Below are 23,202 nucleotides of genomic sequence, written 5' to 3' on the forward strand. Positions count from 1 at the left end.
GCCCTACCCGCGGTTCTCTCTCTCTGGTGACTTTCCCAGCGGCACCCGCCGAGCCGGGACAGGTCAACTTCACGGCTCAAAGGACACTTGGGGGGGCCGGGGACATGTGCCTGGTTTATCAGAGCCTGAGGGGGTGGGAGGGGGTGAAAGTTCATCTCCTTTTGTCTGCGTCTAGAGAGACCCCCGCGCCTGGCTTGGCTGTGAGCACTGTGCTCAGGAGTGAAACCTACTGATCAGCACTCACTGTGAGCGGCTGGAGCACGGGGCTTCCACCCTCTGCCTGTGCGCAGCCGACCAGGGTCTGATTCCCAGCACCACCAGGTGTGATCTCTGAGCACAGAGCTGGGAGTCAGCCCTGAGCACTGAGCCAGAAGTCAGCCCTGAGCACTGAGCCAGGAGTCAGCCCTGAGCACCACCTGACTGACCCCCAAAGCTAAACTGAACCCAAATAGAAAACTCCCATGGTGACCCGGGGGGGTGTGACGGGCGTGAGGGGACCCAAGGAACAGGGGCAGCAGTGTGTAGGGAAGGCCGGGAAGGCCAGTGGGCAGGGGAGGTTGGGGTCTTCAGAAACATTCTCTGAGGCTGCCAGTGAGACCTCAGGGCAGGCGAGGGGCCTGGCTGAGGCAGACCTGGGTGCGCCCCGCCCCACCCCGGCCCTCTGCTCCTGCCACAGGTGGGCGCTGCCCTCGGGTCGGGACTTGGCCCTGCCCTTTGCCCTGAGGGCCTCAGCGTCCAGCATCCTGATGACAGAGGCCATGGGGGGCAGTGCTGACTCGCCATGGCTGAGGGGAGCTGGGGAGGGGGGTCCTGGGGGAGCCACTAGGCCGTGCCAGGGGTCTAGGGTCCGCTCCTCGGCCTCGCTGGTGGGCAGGACCCTCCTGTTCCCCAGGGGAATGGCATGTGGGCAGGGGAGGCCTGTGGTGTCCTCAGCAGAGGGGTCCCTTTGCTGCGTCCGGATTCACGCGCGGGGCCTTCGCCACCCGCGACCGTTCCCGTCTCAGACCGAGACCGCGTGTGTCAGCCGCCGCTCCATCCGCGTCTCAGTCTCTTTCTGTGACTCGACATCTTTCGAAGGAGGCGAGGGAGAGCAGAGCCCCAGCGTAAGCAGACTGGAGAGCAACCTCCCCGTCCCAGGCACAGTTTCAGGAAGGTCGTGATGGCACCGTGAGGGCCAAGTGGCTCCCGTTAGTGCTGGCTGAGCAGAGAGGCTCCGGCCAAGAGGCGGCATCACGTGTTTCTGGAGAGAATGTCCGAGGCATTCAGTACTTTCCGTCACTCGCGTCGCATTTTTAGATGGAGCAAAGTCAGCTAAAGGGTGACTGCAGGCCGGGCCAGGCTGGCTTCGCTCAGCACAGACCGAGCCGTCTGAGGCGGGGGGTGGGGTGGGGACGAGGGTATCCACGAGGAGGATTGGGTTGTCATCGAGTTCCTGTGCATTTTGTTTGGGCTTAAGGAAGTCCTCTGCTCCCTACCGACCGACGTGCACCTTCCTCTTGGCTCCCAGTTAGAAATGCAGTTTCCTCCCGAGATCTCAGGTGCCAATACGGACGGTGATTCAGGGGCTTGCCCAGGTCCCAGCTCCGAGGTGCATTCTCTGGGGAGGGGTCCCTGGGCAGCCCCCCGCCACCCCCCACGCTCAGGCACGTTGTCCCAGAGACACAGGCTGGGTGTTTACCTTCACAGGGTGGAACCTCGGAGCCCTTAAGATGCGCGTTTCCCAAGTTGGTTTGCAGGGAGAAGTGTTTTCACAAATTACCTTTTATTGGACTCACTTGTCTTCTTTTAGAGGTTCTTACTGCACATTTGCTAATTGGTGGCTTTCCAGGTTTCAGGGCTGAGGGTGGAGTGCTGATTTCTTGTGTCTTCTCCTCCGAAGGTCAAAAGGTAAATTTAGCACATTTGTCAGAAGACAGAAGGATCATTTATAACTGGGCACGTAAATTATTTTTATGACATAGGAGTAGATATAAAGGAAGCGAGGAAGAGTTTCCTTTTGGTAAATAAGCATTAAAAAAAAACAACAACCTAAAACAACCTCTGAGGCCAGAGAGGCAGTCGAGTCGGGAGGGAGTTTTCCTTCCACACGGCCGACCCAGGTTCGATTCCCAGCAGCCTGTAGGGTCCCCCGAGCCTGCCTGGAGTGAGCCCTGAGCACCACCAGGTGTGTGTGGCCCAAAGACAATAATCAAACAAACAATCCCCCCCCCCCAAAAAAAAACAACCTCTAAAGAATGAGACAAAAGCTGACGTGAGCCCAGCCAGCAGAGCTCAAGCTGTTCACATGGGGGACCCGGGACTAGTTCTCGGCACCCTCGGTCCCACTGGGGGGGCTGTCCAAGCTCAGTGCTCAGGGGAGATCTAGAGCAAGTCAGGCATGGCCCCACCAACTAAGACAGAACGGAATGGAGTACTAGACTCTGGGCACAGAATAATACTCATCATTTAAAGCGTGGTGTTTCTTGACGGTATTTTCTAAGATGAGATTCTTAGAAATCTGTGTTTTTGCCGTGACGCATGGGAAAGTCGGAATTAGCTCCCCCCCCCCCCACCAGCGGAATATCAGCCCAGACGAGACCACTCCAAGTGGACAAGGACAGTGACTCGCTAAGTGAGACGCGTCCAGGCCTTCTACCTGCGCACGCAGACAGACTGGCATGAAGAGCTGCACCTAGGAACATGCTAAGTTCTTACAGACGAGGATAAACACGCGAAGCTCTTCTCTGTGTTCTGCACGATGGCAGTTATTCCTCTGGGGGGTAAAATTTTAATTTTGAAAAGCCAATTGGAAGTGAATTTTCCCACCAGAGCAAGGTCCTGCTGTGAGCGAATGTGATTTCTTTCCGTGTCAGTGAGAAGGAAGTGCCGTTTCCGCTGCTGATGCCACGGACCCCGCAGGAGAACTGGCAGGTGGAGGTGGCATTTGCAGAAACGGGCACCGCTGTGCACTGCCCAGGGCAGCCTGGAGTGGTCAGTCACGCGGGGACACTCTGGTGTGGCCTCTGGACTTCAAATCTGTGTGCCCCATCACGTTGCAGCTGGCTTATGGTTTTCTAGGAAACAATGCATGATGGTAGCAGGAATGAGTGATGCGGAGCAGGAAATGCAGAAATCAGGAGGACCCGAACCCCTGACATGTGTCGCGGACCCCAGACGGTTGCTTCTGTTCTTGGTCACCAGCATGTCCTGCCAACGTAAAGCAATCACTTGAAAAAAAACCACATTTTTAAAAAGAAATTTTAAAAAATTAGAGCACCGTGCTTCTTACCTGTCATTAGAAAGTCCAGGGTCAGAAAGAGCACAGTGGGGAGAGCACTTACTTTGCACACAGCTGGCCCAGGTGGGTTGCTGGCTCCCCCCAGAGGGTCCGTGAATATCACCAGGAGGGATTTCTGAGCACAGAGCCGGAAGTAAGCCCTGAGAGCACCCCCCCCCCCAAACAAAAACAAGCAAAGGAAAGGAGAGGACTAGCCACCCAGACCTCAAACCTCGTAGAAGCAAATCTGGCTTTACTTAGCCGAACAACACATGTCATTACCCTTTGAACCAGTAATTTCTCGAGGAAGCCATCCCAAAATACCTCGGCAAAAATCAGACACCCCTGCCGGGCCGCCCCCGGGCCATGGGCCTGATCCAGGGGCTGTAAGGGGGGAGCCAGAGGTCAGAGACCTCTGGGAGAGAATGGGCAGGTGAGGCCCCCTCTCCCCTGCTGGGACCGACCACCCAACTTTATGGGCTGAGCCCAGGGTGTGTCCTCAGACCTGCTCTAGCCGCCCCTTAATCCCGTGGAGGGAGCCATGGGGAGTGTCTGCGTGTTCTTTTTGTTCCTTTTGTTTCGTTTTTAATTTTGCTCTTGTTTGTTTGGGGGCCACACCTGTCAGTGCTCGGGGTTGACTCCTGACTCTGAACTAGAAATTAACTCCTAGCAGTGCTCTGGGGACCATGTGGGATGCCGGGGATCGAACCCAGGTCAGCTGCGTGCAAGACAAAAGCTCTCCGGTGTTGAAGCATGAAGCATGATCTGATCTAAATGGCTGCCTTAAAAGGGAGGGAGAGCTCAGGTGGACGGACGCAGACGGAGAGCCGGGTGGGGCGCGCTGGGTCTCGAGAGACTTTCTGGTTCAGAAAATGGTCTCAGGAGGGTCGTGCTAGCACACGGTGACGGCTGGTGGACGTCAAGTTGGTGCTTAACTGCAGAGCAAGCAAACCCCGGAGTCATTTTATTTTATTTTTATTTATTTATTTATTGCTTTTGGGGTCACACCCAGCGATGCTCAGGGGTTTCTCCTGGCTCTGCACTCAGGAATGACTCCTGGCGGTGCTCAGGGGACCATATGGGATGCTGGGAATCGAACCCCGGTTGGCCACGTGCAAGGCAAACACTCTACCTGCTGTGCTATCGCTCCAGCCCCCCAGAAGTCATTTTAAACCCAGCAGTGGGTCTTAGTGGGCTCTGGTTTAAGGCCACACTAAGCATGCAAGTATGAGGTAATAATAATAAGTTGTATCCTTTACTTGTATGAATGATTACAATAGCATTACCTTGAAATTATCATAGGAATTCTTGTTGAGAAACCAAATAAGCACTCTTCTTGTTCGGAGTCTATTTTCTGGGAATGCAGAAAAGAGATAAGATACTGATCTTGTTTCAAGTTGGCAACAGTCTCATAATCTTAAGTTTGAAATGTCACTGTAGGGTCAAAATATTTTTTTTAAATAATGTAGGAGTACTGCTATTTATTCAGCCATTGATTAAGCTGATTAAATTGGGCATGAGCACCACATTACATTTTTTAAAATTCAGAATGTTAATTTTATTATTTTATGATTATCCCTTCCCCCCCCCCCCCCTTTTTATTGATTCACCGTGAGATGCAGTTACAAAACTTTCATGTCTGAACTTCGGTCATACAGTCATCAAACACCCATCCCTTCACCAGTGCACATTTTCCACCACCACAACTCCCAGTGTTGCCCTCCCCCCAAGCCCCCTCCCTTTCCAACCCTTCCCCTGCCTGTGTGACAGGCAAGTTCTCTCTCTACTTTGGCTGCGTTCGGTATTCCGATGCCAGTCCCACCACCTCTCAAACCTGCCGAAGAGGCAATGCTAGACGGTTTGCTTTGTATTCCTTGTTATGGATACAATATGATGTCCAGGACATTCTGTGGGAAGTTCTGTGGGAGTTTTAGTTTATAGTCTCTGGGTCTGGGCTGTTGATGAGATTACATGTTGCGGGGGTGAGGGAGGTTGTGGGTGTGACTGCCAAGCTGCTGGAAAACTGGGGGCCTGGGGGAAGGAGGCCCAGTCCCGATCCGAGCAGGCCTGGAGCTCTCAGTCACGGGTTCCCGCCTACCTCCACACTATAGGCCCTAACTGTGTCTTTTGATCTCTTTCGAGATTTTTGGGTCTCTGAAATAAGACCAATAAATGAGCTTATATAACTGAGCCGGAGGTGGTTTGTGGGTGTATCTCCCACATATCTAACTTTTTGGCCGTTTAATTTATTATTATTATTATTTTATTTTTATTTTATTTTTATTAGTGAGACACCATGAGGTACAGTTGTAGACTTACAAATTTCTGTGCTTGGGTTTCAATTATACAATGGTCAAGTACCCATCCCTCCACCAGTGCCCATTTCCCACCACCACGGGTCCCAGTATCCCTCCCACCCCCCCACCCCCCCACCCCCCCATTCCACCCTGCCTCTGTGGCAGGGCATTCCCTTTTGTTCTCTCTCTCTCCTTTTGGGTGTTGTGGTTTGCAAAAGAGGCATTGAGTGGCCATCATGTTCGGTCCAGAGTCTACTTTCAACATGCATCTCCCACCCTGGGAGGATCCTCCCAACACCCTTTATTTGGTGCTCCCTTCTCTATCTGAGCTCCCTTTTCCCCTAGCATGTGTGGCTGGCCTCCAAGCCATGGAGCAAAATTCCTGGTACTAATCTCGTCCGTTTAATTTCTTGGTAAACTTGGTCCCAAGTTGTTGGGTTTGGCCAAAGGCACAGCAGCAATTTGGGGGTATCAGGAAGCCTGGAGGCGCCATCAGGCTGCTGATGCACTCGCCTCACAGGTACAGGTTGACCTGCTGGCAGCACCATATCCCCGGTTCACAATATTTTTAACTCTTCAAAAGGTCTAGTTTCTGGGCCAGAGCGATAGTGCAACGGGTAGGACGCTGACTTTGCATGCGGCCGACCCAGGTTCAATCCCCCACAGTCTCTATCTGGTCCCCTGAGCACCTCCAGGCGTGACCCTGAGTGCAGAGCCAGGAGTAACCCCTGAGCATCTCCGGGTGGGCCCCCGCAAACTACTCTCTGATACTTTGTAAATCCCTCGATCGTTTATTCCTTCTCATTGTTGAGATTCATAATACAGTATAGCGTGTGTATGTGGTATCATTGTGTGTTCATAGTAATATGTAATATTATGTTAATACATTAAAATATTCATGATAGCAATTGGCACAAGCGGCAGCATCCACGTTAGGTATGAGAGCCCATATTCCGTCTGTCGCGCTGAAGGATTCCCGTTGGTTCCAGTCGCACATGAAGTCGCCTACGGGATGTGTGATGCAGGCACTTTCCTGAACCTGCGTCTCTGTGCCTTTTAAGTAAAGTATGAGCAGTGAGCTCTCCTGGGGAGGAGGGATGTGTGACAGCCCAAACACCCCCCAAATGGGTCTAAGTGGGGGAGTTCCGTGGTTTTCACCCTTTCTCAAAGTGGCGTTGCTGTCATTTAAATTTTGTCACTCAAGCCAGTACAAAATAGCATCTCCTCCGGGTCTTAAAGTTTTTGCTTTCTGTAAGACACCTTTAAGAAATGTAACTCCATGCAGTTCAAGCTCTGGAGCATGGACTTGATGGCCTCGCCCCTTGTGGATGCATGCAGTTCATGCGTTGGAGCGTGTCCTTACCCCCCCCACCCCGGATGTACAGTTCATGTGCTGGAACGTGGACTCTGATGGCCTTGCCGCTCATAAATGCATGCAGTTCATGCACTGGAACATCGACTCTGATGGCCTCGCCTCTCAAGGATGCATGCAGTTCATGTGCTGGAGCGTGACCTCACCCCTCGTGGATGCATGCAGTTCATGTACTGGACCGTGGACTCAATGGCCTCACTCCTTGTGGAGAGCTGTAAGGCCATTTCACCATGGGCCTGTCTTCCTCAGAATTCATCTATGTTATCTCCATGATGGTCATGCATTTGTCCATGGAGTTCTGTCATTCACTCTTCCTTCTATGGGATCCCTCCTCGGGGCTGCGATTGCTTCCCTTTATTTAGTTCCTTGAGTCTTTTCTCTGTTTTTCTCCATCGATCCGAAAGGCTTATAAACCTTGTTGATCTATCCGAGATTTGTCTCGTTTCCATTGTTTTGTATTTGTTTAATCTTTGGCGTTAGTAGTGACTTTAGTCTTGCTGGGCCTCTTCCTCCCGCCGTGTCTGTTTTGGTTTACTGTTATTTTCCGGCACCTTTTCAGGGTCATTACTTTGGGGGTTTCCTTCTTTTCCCTAGTGGGCACACGTGACGTGCGTCTTGCTTCAGACGTTGCTTGAACTTTGGCTTGTGGCTTTTCCTGTTTCACTCACCTCAAATACGTCCTAAGTTCCCTTTGGTTTCTTCTTCTTAAAATAGTTGGTTCCTGGGGCTGGAGCAATAGCACAGCGGGGAGGGCGTCTGCCTTGCACGCGGCCGACCCTGGTTCGATTCCCAGCATCCCATAGGGTCCCCTGAGCACCGCCAGGGGTGACTCCTGAGTGCAGAGCCAGGAGTAACCCCTGAGCATCGCCGGGTGTGACCCAAAAAGCGAAAAAAAAAAAATAGTTGGTTCCTAGGAGTGCGCTGGTCAGCTTCCCCGTATTCGAGAACTCGAGTTTCCTTCTGGTATTGATTCTGGTTTTCTGCGATTGTCCTAATTGGAGGATTTTGATCCTTTCAAATGTGCTCGGACTTCTCGATGGTTTTGCAACTGCCTCTCTGGGTGCCGTTCTGTTGCGTTTGTGGTGTCTGAGCTGGTCCTGGAGAGTTTTATTTATTTATTATTATTATCATTATTTTGGTTTTTGAGCCACACCCGGTGATGCTCCGGGGTTCCTCCTGGCTCTGCACTCAGGAATCACTCCTGGCGGTGCTCAGGGGACCCTGTGGGATGCCGGGATGGGACCTAGGTTGGCTTTGTGCAAGGCAAACGTCCTGCCCGCGGGGCTGTGACTCCAGCCCTGAGAGGCTTAGGGGGGAAGTGGCCCCGTGTCCCTTCCTGTCCTTCTCTCCCTGCTTGACCACGTGCCTGCCTGGTGGTGGTGTCCGGGGCGGAGCGTGTCGCACCCGCTGCCGTGTTCCCCGTCAAGGGTGCCGACTGCGCTGTGCTGCAGGCGTTCTAGCTGGGGCGCTCACTAGGGGTGACCCGTGGGCTGCTGAGGCTGGCAGGAGCCACGGCCCCTCGATGTGGCCCCTCGGCGTGGCCCCTTGGCATGGCGCCCAAGTTGCACCCGTGAGTCTGCAGGGGTGCCAGGCCTCAGAACTGGGAGGACTCTGCTGAGCATGGGGGACGGGACTCAGCTCCGTGTGGGTGGTGGGTGCCCCGTGCCCGAGTGCATCCCCAGCCCCGAGCTGACCTCCCAGCCGACGCCCAAGTCTGTCCCTTAGTTGGACGCTCATCCTCCTCAGCGAGGCTGAGCCTCACACGCTGTTCGTGGCCCTGCAGCCTCCGTCACCCCTTCGCTTTGCGTTTTTATTGGTTCTGTGTTTTGGGGTGCCCTGCCCAGTGATCCTCGGGGGCTCCTTCTGGCTCTGTGCTCAGGGCCTGCTCTGGGCAGAGCGTCGGGGCCCGTGCAGTGCAAGGAGGGGCCCCCACTGAGTCCCTGCTCAGCTCACGGCTCTCCGCTCCGGGCCCTCGTGAATATTTTCCATTTTTACAGTCTTGTTTCTTCAGTTAGAAGATGCTTTATATTATTTTTAAGGATTTCCTTCGTGGTGGCTTCCGGGCTCACCAGCAGACAGCTTGACTTAGCAGGACGCTCCGATCTGGGCTCTCGGTTTCTGCCGGTCCCTCCTGCCCGTCTCTCGCTGGCCGCCCGGCCCGGCCCGGAGCCTGTTCGAGAAGGCGGTGCCCGAGGCCGCCGTCTCGCCCGGCCCCACTTGGTGTGAGTCGGCGCCTTCCCGAGACCCCAGAGGAGAGGCAGGGACCCATGTCAGCTGCCAGTGGAACCTTCGCGTTGCCATTTTTAGTTCCCTGTGCGTGTTCCTGTGGTTCGTGTCACCATCTGGCGTGATTTGTGATTCCCCCGCCCCCCCCCCCCCCCCACCGCCGTTCCCACACACTTCCGGAACAGTGTCATGGTCGAATATAGGACACTTCTGGCGGCTGCCACGTGTGTCTCGGCGCGGTTGTGCTCCGGTGCGTGAGCAGCAGCAGAGCCGGACCCTCGGAGCCCTCCTCTGTCCCCGGCGCCCGGGCGGGCGGGGAGGGCCGGGGCCTGGCCTGAGCTGCCGGGCGCTGGGGCGGCTGTTGGTGTGTCTGTTGGCGTCTCGTTGGCTGCGACCTGGCACGGGGGAATTCTAGCTCAGGTTCACACAAACCCGTGGCCGGGAGCTGCCCGTGGCGCCCGCCTGCCTCTGTGAACATCGCCGAGGAGTGTTTGGCTCCGGCTGCGCCTGGCCTGAACAAACACTCGAGAAAACTGAGCCCACTAACGTCGATTCCTGCTTATGGGGCACAAACTGGAGACAGACGAGAGGCCCGTGGGGGACCCAGCGGTGACCCTGGGCGGGGCGGGGAGAGGGACCACACAGGGCCCGGGAGAGTAGTGTCAGGCAGAGAGCCCCGCGCCCACCCCAGGCGCAGAAGGACCCAGAACTGCTTGACTTAAGGCCTGTGATCGCCCCGCCCTGTGCCTCTCGGCCACCTCCCCAGCGGCCAGCACGGATTGGACCAGGCTTGTCCGATCTGTGGACTCGGCCTTGCGCCCCGTCCAGCTTGGCGTCCTGACGGGGAAAGCGTGAGGGTGACGGCAGCTCAGGGGGACTCAGGCATCACGCCGCGCCCGAACACGGAGAGCCCGCCGGGGGCTCCTGGGCACTCACCATCCGCCCTCCCGGGGAGCCAGGGCAGCTCTGGCCACCTGCGTCCAGCCCACCGCTCCCTCACACCGGCTGGCCCGCGAGCGTCTCTGGGGACGTCTCGGTCCTGAGGACTCTCGTCTTTCTGGCAGTCGGCCCGAGCTAGGGCCGCCGCTGCTCCGCCCGGGCAGAAGGGCAGTGCTCGGAGTGGCCGGCAGGATCCCTCCAGAGCCTGTGGCCGGCAGCCTGCGTGTAGGCGTCCTGCGGGGCAGGTTTGGGGAGCGTGAAGGCGTGAGGTGACCCGTGACCCGAGCAAGGATGGAGACTCGCCCTGCCGACAGCCCTGCCTCCCGGGGGGCTGCAGGGAGCACCCAGGGGTGAGTCTGCCCCTGATGGGAGACAGCGCAGAGCTGGGCACCGTGGGGACGTTTGGAGGCCTGGAGTGCTCTGGGCGTTGGGGTTGTGGTCTCGCGACTTGGAGGATGACTGCTGTGGGCAGCGGGGGAGGCGGGGGGGCATTGTCCATGCCGGTGAGGCTGCGTCCCTGCGAGACCTTGCACGGGACAGCGCCAGGCAAACGGCCCTGGGAGGGCACTGCCCACACTGTGCCCATCGGAAACAGGAGCAGTCAGCAGGGCTGGGCTGCGGGGACTCAGCCGGGTTCTCTGGGCGCCTCGCACCCTCCTACTCTCTGGGCCTGTGACTCTCCCCCCCTCCCTCTCGCTCTCTCTCCCCCTCTCTTTCCTTCTGTCTCTCTCTGTCTCTCTCCCTCTTTCTCTCTCTTTCTCTCCTTCTCTCTCTCCCTCTCTCTCGGTCTCTCTCTTTCCCTCCCTCTCTGTCTCTCTTTCTCTCTGTCTCTCTCTCCATCTCTCCCTCTCCCTCTTCCTCTCTCCCTCTCTCTCTCCTTTTCTGTCTCTCTCTCCCTCTCTCTCCTTCCCTCTTTCCCTTTCCCTCTGTTTCTCTTTCTCTGTCTCTTTCTCTCCCTCTCTCCATCTCTGTCTCTGTCTCTCTCTCTCTCGCTCACTCTCCCCACCGGAAGAGGGGGTGCACCTCTGCTCTCAGGAGTGGGATGCTGGGGGGTCTCCCGGCTCACTCAGCACCCTCTCTGTCCCTGTCACCTGGGCTGAGTCACTGGCCGGGCTCCTCCCATGGCAGCTCCCAGCCATGAGCCTCGGACCCAAGTGGAGCCACCTTGGAGTTTTGTGTTGCCGCAGTTTTCTGGAGCGACGTTCCCATGCGTCCACAGGCCGTGGCAGGGAGCGAGTGCTCGAGGCCTGAGCCCCCGTCACACAACTGTGGCTCACTCAGCTCTGGGCTGGAAACCCCGACTTGGGGTTCAGCCGGGGCCAGCTCTGTCCCCCGGGAGGCACCCCAAGGCCCCCGGGACGCCAAGGGGCAGCGTCCAGTGGGTTGTGGTCTGGAGAACTGCTGGCCCCTGAGACTGGCCCGGGATCCCGGGCTTGACCCCCCTGACCCCCCCCGAGCCCGGGGTTTGGGGTCCCCGCAGCATCCCGGGAGGTCGAGGCATGAGGGGCCGATGCCCTTCTCCCACAGGGTCCCGGGATGGCTCTGGGCCACCCCCTGCTGCCCCCCAGCTGGGCAGGGCCCACTGGGTTCGGCGATTTCTGTCAGGCCCCTCCCGGGAGGGCGTGGGTGCTCTCCGAGCTGCCCAGGCTCCGGGCGGCCCCTGCCCGTCTATACTTAAGGCGCCCGGGATAATCACGGTGCCCAGCCTGCGGCAGACAGCCCCTTCCTGACAGTTGCAGTGAGGTGGGGGCTGGGCCGGGTGCGGGCCCGGAGATGGGGGTGCTGCTCCCAGGACGGCTGCGGGGGCTCCGTGCCAGTCACCCCCTGGGCAGGAGGCTCGGGGCAAGGCCCCGGGAGGCTGCAGGGAACTGAGGCCTCGACCCAGACGCTGCCCCGGACGGGACGGGAAGGTAAGGGCCCGACTCCGGGCAGGGAAGGGGCGGGTGTCTGTAGCGGGCGCCTCTGGGGGAGACGCCGAAGATGCCAAGAGCAGTGGCCTGGGAGGGGTCCGTGCTCTGGAGCCGGGTCCTCTGGGCTCGGAACCGCCCGCCCGCACATGAGCCCACAGGCCACAGGCAGGAGGAGCTGGGGATGCCCGACTCGGCCAGCCTGGGGGGACCAGGCTCCGCCCCCAGCAGTGCCAGGGACCCACGGCCAGAAACCTCTGGGGCCTGGGTGTGGGGGCGGCAGCCGTGCCCTCCTTGGCTCTGGGCACCTCCCGTCGGGGTCAGCAGTGAAGTCCGGGATCAGCACCGTGCTGGCCCCCAAGTCGCTCCCCATGCCTGGCTCTGGGGGCTGCCTGAGAGGCTTTTGGGTGGCTGTGGGAGCCCCCCGGTCATTGCAGGCTCTGAGGGGAGGAGGAGTCGGGTCCCCAACAGCTGACATGGGGGTGGTTGACTCCTGTGCCTCCGGGCATGTGCTTGGCAGGGGTCCAGGAGGGGGCCTGGGGCGGGGGTCTCTGCCGGGAGCTCCTGCCAGACCCCCTGACTCCGCGCAGAGGAGCCCGCCCCGCCCCTGCGTGGGTAAAGGAAGGATCCGAGGAACGCTCTGTGTTCAGTGTCTGCCCCCAAATTGCCACCTTGCCAGGCCGCAGGCCGCTTCCCGGGCAGGGGAAGGTTCCCCGGGGCCTTAACTCTTGGCGTGCCGAGCGGCTGCGCCTGACTCAGCGCCGTCCACGGCAGCTGGCGATGGGGGCTGAACACGAGCGCCGTTACGTAAGGCACCGCCCACCCCGGGCCCGCTCCCAGGGCCCCCGGAGGACCCAGGACCTGCCTGGGAGCACACCCAGGGCAGAGAGGGAGCACGTCCTCTGCCCCAGCACCTGGGGGACCTGCCCTGCGGCTATTTTTAGCTCCTTTCTCGTGGCCTTTGACAGTCTGACGGGCACAGCCAAATCCCTGCCGCGAGGGGTCACTGACCTTCATGGTTTGCGCTTGGGGGGTCGGAGCTGGTCCTCGGCCCTGAGAGTCATCCCTGGTCCTCCCCTGGGGCTCTGCCGAGCTCCACACCCCACACACCAGGCCCCACACCACGTACCGCGGTCTCACACCCCTCACTCCACACCGCACACCAGGCTCCACACCCACGGCAGTCTCCACACCCCACACTATGCACACTCCACACCAATCCCAAAACGCCACACTCCACAGCACACGCCACAGTCACACCCCACACTATGCCCCACACCCCACATCACATACCACAGTCTCGCACCCCACACACCAGTCTCCACACACACACACACACACACACACACACACATACACACACCAGTCTCCACACACCATCTCCAGTCACACACCGACACCTCCCAGGCGACACCCCCCACACCAACACACTACACACACGCCGCGCTCCCTTCATACTCCCTACCACACACACATCACCTCTGCCGCTCAACTACACACCACACGCCCCACTGCACACCACACATCCCACACACGTGCTCTCCTCTCACACCACACACCACACACCCTCTCCCCCACTACACTCCTCACACCACAAAGCCCCCACCCACATATTCGACAACCTCCTGAACCCTACATCCACACCCCCACTACACACATTCTCCCTACACACCACATACTACATACCATCCCACATCTTACACACCACATGCACACCACACACCACCCCTACACTCTGCATTCCACACACACAGCATACTATATAACACCGTACACCCATATAGCACACAGTACCCACTATGTGCTTCCCACCTAACACAGTGCACACACCACCTGCATCCCGCACTGACATACACCACGTGCACCTCCACAGGCACACATGCCCCGGGCACACACTCCAGCTGGTCACACAGGTGTGGAGCAATTACAGGGCTGGTGCCAGGCCAGAACACGACTCGGACAGGGACAGAGAAGCCCCTTGGCTCCCAGCTGGAATTGGGTGCTGCACAGTGACCCCTGTGTGGAGCCTGTGAGGAACACACGTGTGTGACCATCAGCGAAACTAGGCAGAAACAGGCTGACCGGCAGCGCCATCCCCTCAGGGTGCGGAGGCATGTCCAAGAGCAGCACAAGCAGGGGTGAGGGCTTGGTCCTGGGGCGGACACTCAGAGCTGGGCACTGGGTCCCTGGGGCGGACACTCAGAGCTGGGCACTGGGTCCCTGGGGCGGACACTCAGAGCTGGGCACTGGATCCCTGGGGCAGACACTCAGCTGGGCACTGGGCCTCTGGGGTGGACACTCAGCTGGGCACTGGGCCTCTGGGGTGGACACTCAGCTGGGCACTGGGTCCCTGGGGCAGACACTCAGAGCTGGGCACTGGGTCACTGGGGAGGACACTCACCTGGGCACTGGGTCCCTAGGGTGGACACTCAGCTGGGTACTAGGTCACTGGGGTGGACACTCAGCTGGGCACTGGGTCCCTAGGGTGGACACTCAGCTGGGCACTGGATCTCTGGGGCAGACATTCAGCTGGGCACTGGGTTGCTGGGGTGGACACTCAGCTGGGCACTGGGTCACTGGGATGGACACTCAGCTGGGCACTGGGTCACTGGGATGGACACTCAGCTGGGCACTGGGTCACTGGGGAGGACACTCACCTGGGCACTGGGTCACTGGAGTGGATACTCAGAGCTGGGTACTAGGTCACTGGGGTGGACACTCAGCTGGGCACTGGGTCCCTAGGGTGGACACTCAGCTGGGCACTGGGTCTCTGGGGCAGACATTCAGCTGGGCACTGGGTTGCTGGGGTGGACACTCAGCTGGGCACTGGGTCACTGGGATGGACACTCAGCTGGGCACTGGGTCACTGGGATGGACACTCAGCTGGGCACTGGGTCTCTGGGGTGGACACTCAGCTGGGCACTGGGCCTCTGGGGTGGACACTCAGCTGGGCACTGGGTCCCTGGGGCAGACACTCAGAGCTGGGCACTGGGTCACTGGGGAGGACACTCACCTGGGCACTGGATCCCTAGGGTGGACACTCAGCTGGGCACTGGGTCTCTGGGGCAGACATTCAGCTGGGCACTGGGTTGCTGGGGTGGACACTCAGCTGGGCACTGGGTCACTGGGATGGACACTCGGCTGGGCACTGGGCCTCTAGGGCAACTCTGCTAGAACACCCCCACCGCTGGCCGTTGTGTGTGGCCGTGGCCAGCTGCCTGGAAGGTGACCTGACTTTCCGCAGAGGGTGACGGTGTCTCCTCAATAGATGGTGACCCGAGAGCCACCAGAGGCTGGTTTCAAGTAGGCCCTGCACGACTCGTTGCAGAGGTGAAGAGTCTCCAGCCGGGAACTCCTGGTGGGGGCAGGGCAGGAAAGTGGAAGTCGCAGGGAGGGAAGTTTGGAGGCCACTGGGCCGGGGTCGGCTCCCAGCCACGCCCCAGACAGGTGCTCCGGGAGCCGCTCGCCGAGGCCGCCTTGACTTTTGGGATCTGGGAGATGTCACGGCTGTGTTTGCTGCCTCCCCAGGACTCCAGGCAGGCGCCCCTGACTTCAGCCCGAAGCTCCGTCTCTCTGGGTCTCCTTCCCGGCTCGGGTCCGAGCCTGGCAATCACGTGCTTTTGTTCCTCTGCTTTATTTTCCCTCTGACCTTTCCGGGACGGGTCCTTTTCTTTACCTGCTCGGCTCTGGGAGGGCAGCGGGTCAGTGGTGCCCACAGGCCAGCTGGACAGACACCGACAAAGCTCCTTCCTCAGCCCCGTTTGGGGCTTGCCCGAGAGTCTTTGTTCCCGGGAGCTGGGCCGGTTTCTGTTATCTGCTGGTGCTCAATCCGGGGACCTCTATTTATGACGCCGCGGCTTTCTCAAGGCCCATATTTGCGTTCTGTGTGGGCGGGGTGCCTGGCTCCTCTCTATACCCAGCTCGTTCTGGGGGTATTTTTAAATGCACATCTTCCCCGCTTCCCGCAGGCGGGGGCCGGTCCTGGGGTGGGGGGAGGAGTTGCCTGGGCCATGGGCAAAGGCGCAGCCCCCTTGAGTGAGGGGCCTGCCAATCTCCTAAGGCAGAAGCCGACACCCCGTGATGTGGCAGCCGTCCTGTCCCCACAGTGCCCGGGCTGGAGGGGCCGGGCCGGGAGGGGACAAGGCTCTGTTGATCGTGTCGGGGCCCTGAGGAGCAGTGGGCACCCCTGATTTCTTCCTACTAGCCCGAGGATCTTTCAGAGGTTTGGGGGTGTACCGAGACAGCCCAGAGCTCAGGGTCCCCCTTCCGGGCCGAACACCCCTTCTCAGTCCCCTCTCGGCTGTTGTCTGCGCTCCAGGCCGTGGTGAGGATCACTCTGGAGGTGGGGCAGGGAAACCAAGACAAACATCCAGCAGTGATGTGGCCCCTTGCCAGGTGAGGAGAGACGGGGACCCCAAGTCTCCCCCTCGCCCGCTGCAGCCTGCCCGGTGCCAGGCGTGGGGAGTCACTCCCCTGGCTGTGCTCCAGCCTGTGTCCTGCAGGCTCATCCCGGGCCCCCTCACACCCGTCCTGCCAGGGCCAGACCCCCCTCCCCTCCACTGGAGGAGGCGCTGAAGCCCCCTCCTCCAGGGAGCCCATGGAATCAGGCTCCAGCTCTTCAAACCTTCAAACCTCCTTAAGCCCCAGTGCCCAGCCCGGGCCCTCCCCCCCGTCTCATGCGGCTTCTCTAAGACTGTGGGTGCCCGTGACACACCCCCGCCCGCCACGTGCTGCCGTCTGCCCCTTCCTGCCCCCCATGGCCTGTCCCCTGCCCCAGCTCGCCAGTGTGACCTCATACCCCCAGCCCGGAGCTGCCCACGCACCCCAGGGCCTGAGTGGGGTGCTGGCGTGTGTGTCACGTGGGCGGGGACATGTCCCAACAGGACTCAGCTTCTGGGCCGAGTGGAGTGTCCCTCCGTGTCCCCGTGTCCAGCTCCGTGGCCTCCCGGGTGCAGGCCAGGCGGCATAGGCAGCGGCCCGCCCCGGCCCTCCCAGAACCCTCCCCTTCCCGCCCAGAGTGCGACCACCCATGGCCCATTGGGGAGGGTTTGCTCGGCCCTCCTGGTACCAGCCACTCCTGTCCCTGAGGGCAGTCTGTGACGCAGGGGACACGCGTGTGACATGTGGACATGAGGCCAGCAGTGAGTGCCGTCAGGCCCGCAGGGACCCCCAGGGCCAGTCCAAGCATCCCCAGGCCGAGGGGTTCTGGGGGGGCCTGCGGTGGGCTGGGTGAGTCCAGGGAGAGGAAGGACCCCCCCTCTCCGTGCCAGCTCTGTGGCCTTTGCTTGCGGGAGGGTTGGGGTGCCCCGAGGAAGCCGCTGCCTCATGGCCTGGTGCTCGGGGACTCAGGGTCACTCTGCTGGGCTCCAGGCTGCTTCGCGCCCCGTCTGCAGCCCTGAGGGGGGCGTCCCGCAGTCTGGGGAGGGGCATGGGCTCCGCTTGAGCTGGGCCCTGCCCGCCGCTGGCCTGGCTTGCTGTGGGCTTTGTTCTGCCCAGCGCGGGCCGTGAGCGAGCTCCTGGCAGGCCTTTGGACCTCGGAGACCTTCCCATGCCTGCACCCCTGCTCCCTTCGGGTGTGGCGCTGAGGGTCTGTGGCCTCTGCTATGGGCATGAGTCTCGACGTGCAGAACCCCGCGTCCGTCAGCCATGCTGCTCTGTACCGGGGAAGTTCCGTGGCTCTGAGGTCTCAGTGTGGCCTCTGCCCTGTGGGAGCCTGAGACATGCCCCGAGCAGGCGTCTGTCTGTCCTCGGCCCTCCCTGTGTCCTGCATGTCATCTCACCTGCTCTGCCTTTCATGTCCTTCACTCCGGGACGGCTGCAGCCCTGTGGGGTCCCTGGATTGGGGCCTGCGTGTCCGCTTATAGCACCTCGGAAGCCTTTTCTAGAGAGGATGTTGATGGGTCAAGGCGCCGCTGAGTTCCTGCAGGGGTGGGCCTCAATGCTGACCCTCCCTCGGGCTGGGGTGGGGATGGCCAGGGAGCCCTAGGCAGTGCCCGCGGGGGCTGTGTTTGGTCTGGGGGTGCTCTGAGAGGGACACTTGGGGCTGGGGTCTGCGCCGGGCTTTCCTCTGCGCCATCAGCAAAGCTGCCTTTGTCTGGCGTCGGAAGGAAGCCCCGTGAGCGCAGAGTCTGCCAAGTACCCAGGACACGGAGGGCCGCTGGACATGGGCCCTGAGACCCTGCCAGGCCTGCCCAGGGGCCGCTGGCCTGGAATCACAATCTGCCCTCGGGAGCCGAGGGCTCGACTGCGGGGGAGTCACACCAGGCCCTGTACCGCTGCCCTGCGGGGAGCGTTCAGGCCGTGAGCTCCAGGCAGACGCTGGGTGGTGGCGGAGTTGGCCATAGCAGCCTGTCTGACGCCAGCATCGTGCCTGATGCCTGGGCCATGGGCGACCGGGCCGGGCGCGGCCCCACGGAGGGTCCCGAGCACTCAAGGCTCAGGCCCCTTGTGGTTCTGTCGCTCTTGGCCCCTCTGCTCCCGAGTGACGTCACCCGCTGGGCCTCGTGTCCTGGGTGGGTGTCCTCGTGAGGGCAGGCCAGGGGCGTGGTTGTGTGGCCCGGCCCCCGCCGGAGGATGCGTGTGGAGCTGCTCCCGGGTCTCAGTGGTCTCAGTGGGCACTAGCACGTGGGCTTCGGCTCCTCGTGGCCCTGACCCCTGCCCATTCACCAGGAGGCAGGCAGAGCGGGGAGCTGGTTCGGGGACTCGAGTCTCCTGTGGGGCCCTACTGAGGCCTCTCTCGACCTGTGACATGTCGCTGTCCCCAAGGCTGGGTGGGGCCTGGCGTACCTGCTGCCCGGGGCCTGGACAGGCCTCCATGGAGCCACGCATGTGACAGATGAGGCCGGCGTGGGGTGGGCTGCCACGTGTAGCCGCGGACACTGGCCATCTCTTCCGTGTGTTGGGGCCTCGTCTGGGAGGGCCGGGCTGAGTCCCCACCCACAGCGCCCTGGTCACCCATGGGTGGGGGCAGCACAGCCCCAGGGGACAGGGGCACATGCTCAGGAATCTGTCCTGGTCACCTGCCCCAGTCACCTGTTCCAGTTACCTCTCCCGGTCACCTGTCCTGTGTGGCTGCCAGCTCTGCCCTATGCTCTGTCTGGGCAAGTGGGCAGCATTGGCGGGAGGAGGGAGCTTGGGCAGGACAGAGCGAGTGGCCTGCAGGGAGATGGCCCGGATGACCATCACCCCTGGCGAGCAGGCGACCCATCCCTGCGCTGGTCACCGAGTCTTTCTCAGCCACACGGGCATCTGGCCAGGTGGGGCTTGGGCTTTGGGCTGCCCCGCCTGACAACCCCCTCCCGCCCCCAGTCACTGGACACACCCGTGTGGTGAGAGTCCACTCCAGGCCACAGCGAGTGCCAGCCCGTGTCTCGGAGCACACGGGGCCCCGGGACACTGTCCCCGCTCCTGCCCCTCCCCGCCCGCCCTCCTCGACGGCCTTGTTGTGTGGTCACCCTGTGGTGCACCCGGCCCCTTCCCTGGCGGTCAGTCTGCGGCCTGGAGCCAGGTGCGTGGGACTTGGGTCTCTGGGGCAGGGGGGTCACAGGCCTCTCTCCTGTGAGGAGGGTCACCTTGACAGTTGGGGCTGGTTGGCACGTCGCCGTCCCCACCCTCACTCCTTCCCTCCCTCCCTCCCTCTCGCCAGCCAGTAGCTACTGTGCAAACAGGAAGCTGTGTCCCAGGGAGAGGGACAGCCCCAGCTTAGGGGGTCCAGCCCCTCCAGGTGGCCACGCCAGGCCTCTGCTTGGACCCGGCAGGGAGTGGGGGAGGGAGGGGAAGGTTGAGGCCACGTGGGTGGGCGGGGCCAGTGTGTGGTCCTGCAGGGGGCAGGGGTGGGGCTGGGCAGGTGGGGAGCCCACGGGGCGCGTGGACAGGTGGGTTGGTGAGGGGTAGGCGGGTGGGTAGATTCGAGGGGACGAGGTGGGTGGCAGGGAGGGTGGCAGTTTGGGAGAAAACAGGGACATTTTGATTCTTTGATTTTTCTTCTTTCGTTAGTTTTGGGTCTTGGCCACATCCGGCGGATCTCAGGGCTTACTCCCGGCTCTGCACTCCGGGATCACTCCTGGAAGTGCTCGGGGGAACTTATAGGAGGCCAGGGGTCGAAGTGGGTCAGCCACGTGCAAGGCAAGCGCCCTCCCCCCTGTCCTGTCACTCCAGCCCCTCAGATTTTATTTTTGGTTTTAAACGTTTTGTTTTTAATACTAATGTTTTAATTATAATGTTGTAATTGTAACAGTGTTTTAATACTGGGGTATGGTGCCGCCAACAGGTCACCATGACCTCTTTGCACCTGTACTGGAAACCATGATGCATGAAAGAAGAGAGAGAGAGAGAGAGAGAGAGAGAGAGAGAGAGAGAGAGAGAGAGAGAGAGAGAGAAAGAGAGAGAGGAGGAAAGTGTCTCCCATAGTGGGTGGGGAGTGGGAGTTTGGGGGATGGTGGTGAGGAAACAGGAGACTTTGGTGGTGGGAAATGTACACTGGCGGAGGGGTGGGTGCTGGATCATTGCCTGACAGAAACCCAATCATGAACAGCTTTGCAACGGTCTATCTCACGGATATCCAATTAAAAATATTTTTAATAAAAGGAATGTGGAGTCCATGTCCAATTCAATCAGCTTCGTCAAAGGCTGAATAAATAGCAGAGCTCCTGCATTAAAAAATAATGCTTTATATTTCTTTGTTTTGCCCCCTTTCTTTAAACAACGTGATCTTACAAAGCTGTTCAGGACGCATTTAGGCGTTCAGTATTTCGACACCAGCCCCACAACACAAGTGTCACTTTCCCGCCGTCATTTCTCCCGTTTCCGCAGACATGGGTCCCCAAGCCTGTCTCTCTAGTTTTTTCATTTTTTTTTTCATCATCCTGTTATTCGTCGATTGCCTCGAGCAGGCCCCAGTAACGTCTCTTTCATCCTAGCCCTGAGATTATATTCACGGCTCTTTAGGAGAATGAGACCCATCATTGTTACTGGTATTTGGCATATTTGGTAGGCCACGGGGAGTTTGCCAGACTCTGCCCTGTGGGCAGGCTACATTCGATAGCCTGCAAGTTTGTCCAAAGTAGGAATGAGATAATAAGATGTCATAAACAGATGTTCTGAAAAGATGACGCGCGGCCGCAAATGCCGGAAGCTGGATTTTATAGTCTCCGAGTCTTGGCCGCTGATGGGATTACACGGCGCCAGGGGGCCAGGTGGTGGGTGTGACCCCCGCCTACTGGAATTTGGAGGATCTGGGTGGAGGATGCTCGACTCCAATCCGAGTAGGCTTGGAGATCTCGGCCCCGGAACCCGCGTGGCTTTGTCCCTCTGCCAGTACCTTCATGTGTGTGGAGAGTGGTCTCGGCATGGTGGTGGCAGGTCCTGGAGGTCTTCGGCTGCCGGAGCCCTGGTCGGGGTGGGGAGGAAAGCTCAACCCGCTCCCCTCCAAGGGACCCAGCGAGGAACAGCCAGGCGCAGGGGCAGGAGACTGCACTGGTCTCGTCCGGGAGCTGGATTTTATAGTCTCTGAGTCTTGGCCGCTGATGGGATGGGTGATGGGTGTCTCTCTAGTAGGCATGAAATAATTTATGACATGCTGCTTGTTACAACGGAATGGCTAAGTGAAATTACCCAAAATACTTCAGCGGAAGGAAATTTGTGAGAATTGTTGTATCTCACCGTGGGCCATCAAGTCCTTCTCTGCAGATCCACTAAACCGCTGTTGCTCGTTGAGCCTTCTGTGACGTTGTTTCTGTTTTTTTGTGCTTTATGAGCGCGGGTGTAACTTTTCCCTCTGACCTGGTGGCTCTGACGGGCTGCCAGCCTTGTGGAGTTTGGAGGGGTCTCGCCGCTGCGTCTGTGGCCACACACTCCGGAAGCTCCGGGATATTTAACTGGTCACGAGTTTACGAAAGTGGTGGTGGGGTGTGGGTGTGGCTCGTGGGGCGTCGGGAAGGATGGGGGCTGCCCGCCCCACCCCGAGAACACACAGAGTTCCCAGCCCGAAGACGAGTCTTCCTGACCCTTTTGGCGGCTTGGCGTCTCTGCAGGGGTCAGCCGGGAGGTGTTGGAGTCGGGCGCTGGCCGTGCGGCAGTGTGGGGTGGGGGTGGGCACCGGGACCCCGCGGGTGGGGACTCAGACCAGCTGAGAGGCCCGTGTGTGCCTGAGATCTTGCAGCTACTCCATCTTTTCTGGGCGGACGGTGGGGCCCCCCTGGCGGTGCTTGTGGGCGCGTCGGGCCTGAGCGTTTGAAGGCGTGTCGGTGCTTTGCTGAATGTCGGAGTCCTGCCCCTGGCGGTGAGCGTGCCCCATGTCCGGACAGCTGGCCTGGGCTGCTTTCGTGTGACTTCCCTGTGCCGCTCTGCACAGCCAAGCACATTGGTGTTGATTTTGCTTTACTTGGTTATTTTTGGGGCTCCTCCTCGCTGTACCCAGGGTTTACTCCTGAGTCCGTGCTCAGGGGTCACTGTTGGCAGGGTTTGAAGGGTCATTCGGGGCCTGGGGGGCTTGAGCCCAGATGGACCCCGCCTTGTACTTTCTCCAGCCCCAACTGTTGCTGTGTATGGCATTTTCATGTTTCACAAAAGTTTTGTGACTTTTATTGTTGTGTTATTTTTCCTGTTGTTTGGGCCACGCCTGGTGGTGCTCAGGGCTTACTCCCAGCTCAGCCCTCAGGGAGCACTTCAGGGGGCAGTTTTGCAAATTTTGAGGCTCCACATGATGTTTTTGTTCATTGAGTGTATGTCTAAGAAGCGCGTCTGTCCTCACCAGCCCAGTCAAGCCTTCCTTCCTCCTGGGCTGTTCTAGGTTCCTGTTCTCTTTGCTTAGAGAAGTGTGTGTGTGTGTGTGTGTGTGTTTGTGTGTGTGTGTGTGTTCGTATATGTGCACGTGTGTCCGTGTGTATGCGTGTGTGTGTGCATGTGGGTATGTGTCCATGTATGTGTGTGTGCCTGGTGTTCATGTGCGTGCTTATGTGCATGTGTGTGCATGTGCATCTGTGTGTGTGTGTGTGTGTGTGTGTGTGTGTGTGTGTGCATGCGTGGCAGGGCTTGATAACCTGACCTTGAGTCAGCTCAGAGGCTCAGCTCACCTTGGAATAGGCCATTTTTGCTCCTGATTTAAAATGCAAGTTCAAACCCCACTTTTCGTGTCTCTACTTCTGGGCTTTTATCTGAGTTGACATTGGCCTGTTCTTTTAGAAACGACGGCTGTGGTGGGGTGGG

At 59.5% G+C, this 23,202-nt stretch overlaps 2 protein-coding genes across 2 annotated transcripts in view; one reads left to right on the forward strand and one right to left on the reverse strand.

Moving 5' to 3' along the window:
* The window catches only part of PRELID3B (PRELI domain containing 3B), a 320,500-nt gene extending 310,847 nt beyond the window's left edge, over positions 1-9,653 (reverse strand). The window contains exon 1 of the mRNA XM_056108111.1: positions 9,650-9,653. The gene's annotated coding sequence lies outside the window, so the exon portion shown is untranslated. The remainder of the gene's footprint in view (positions 1-9,649) is intronic.
* The window catches only part of PHACTR3 (phosphatase and actin regulator 3), an 80,464-nt gene that overhangs the window by 19,897 nt on the left and 37,365 nt on the right, over positions 1-23,202 (forward strand). The gene's annotated exons all lie outside the window — the stretch shown is intronic.

Source organism: Sorex fumeus, unplaced genomic scaffold, assembly GCF_029834395.1.
Source record: "Sorex fumeus unplaced genomic scaffold, SorFum_2.1 ptg000193l, whole genome shotgun sequence".
NCBI classification, from domain to species: Eukaryota; Metazoa; Chordata; class Mammalia; order Eulipotyphla; family Soricidae; genus Sorex; species Sorex fumeus.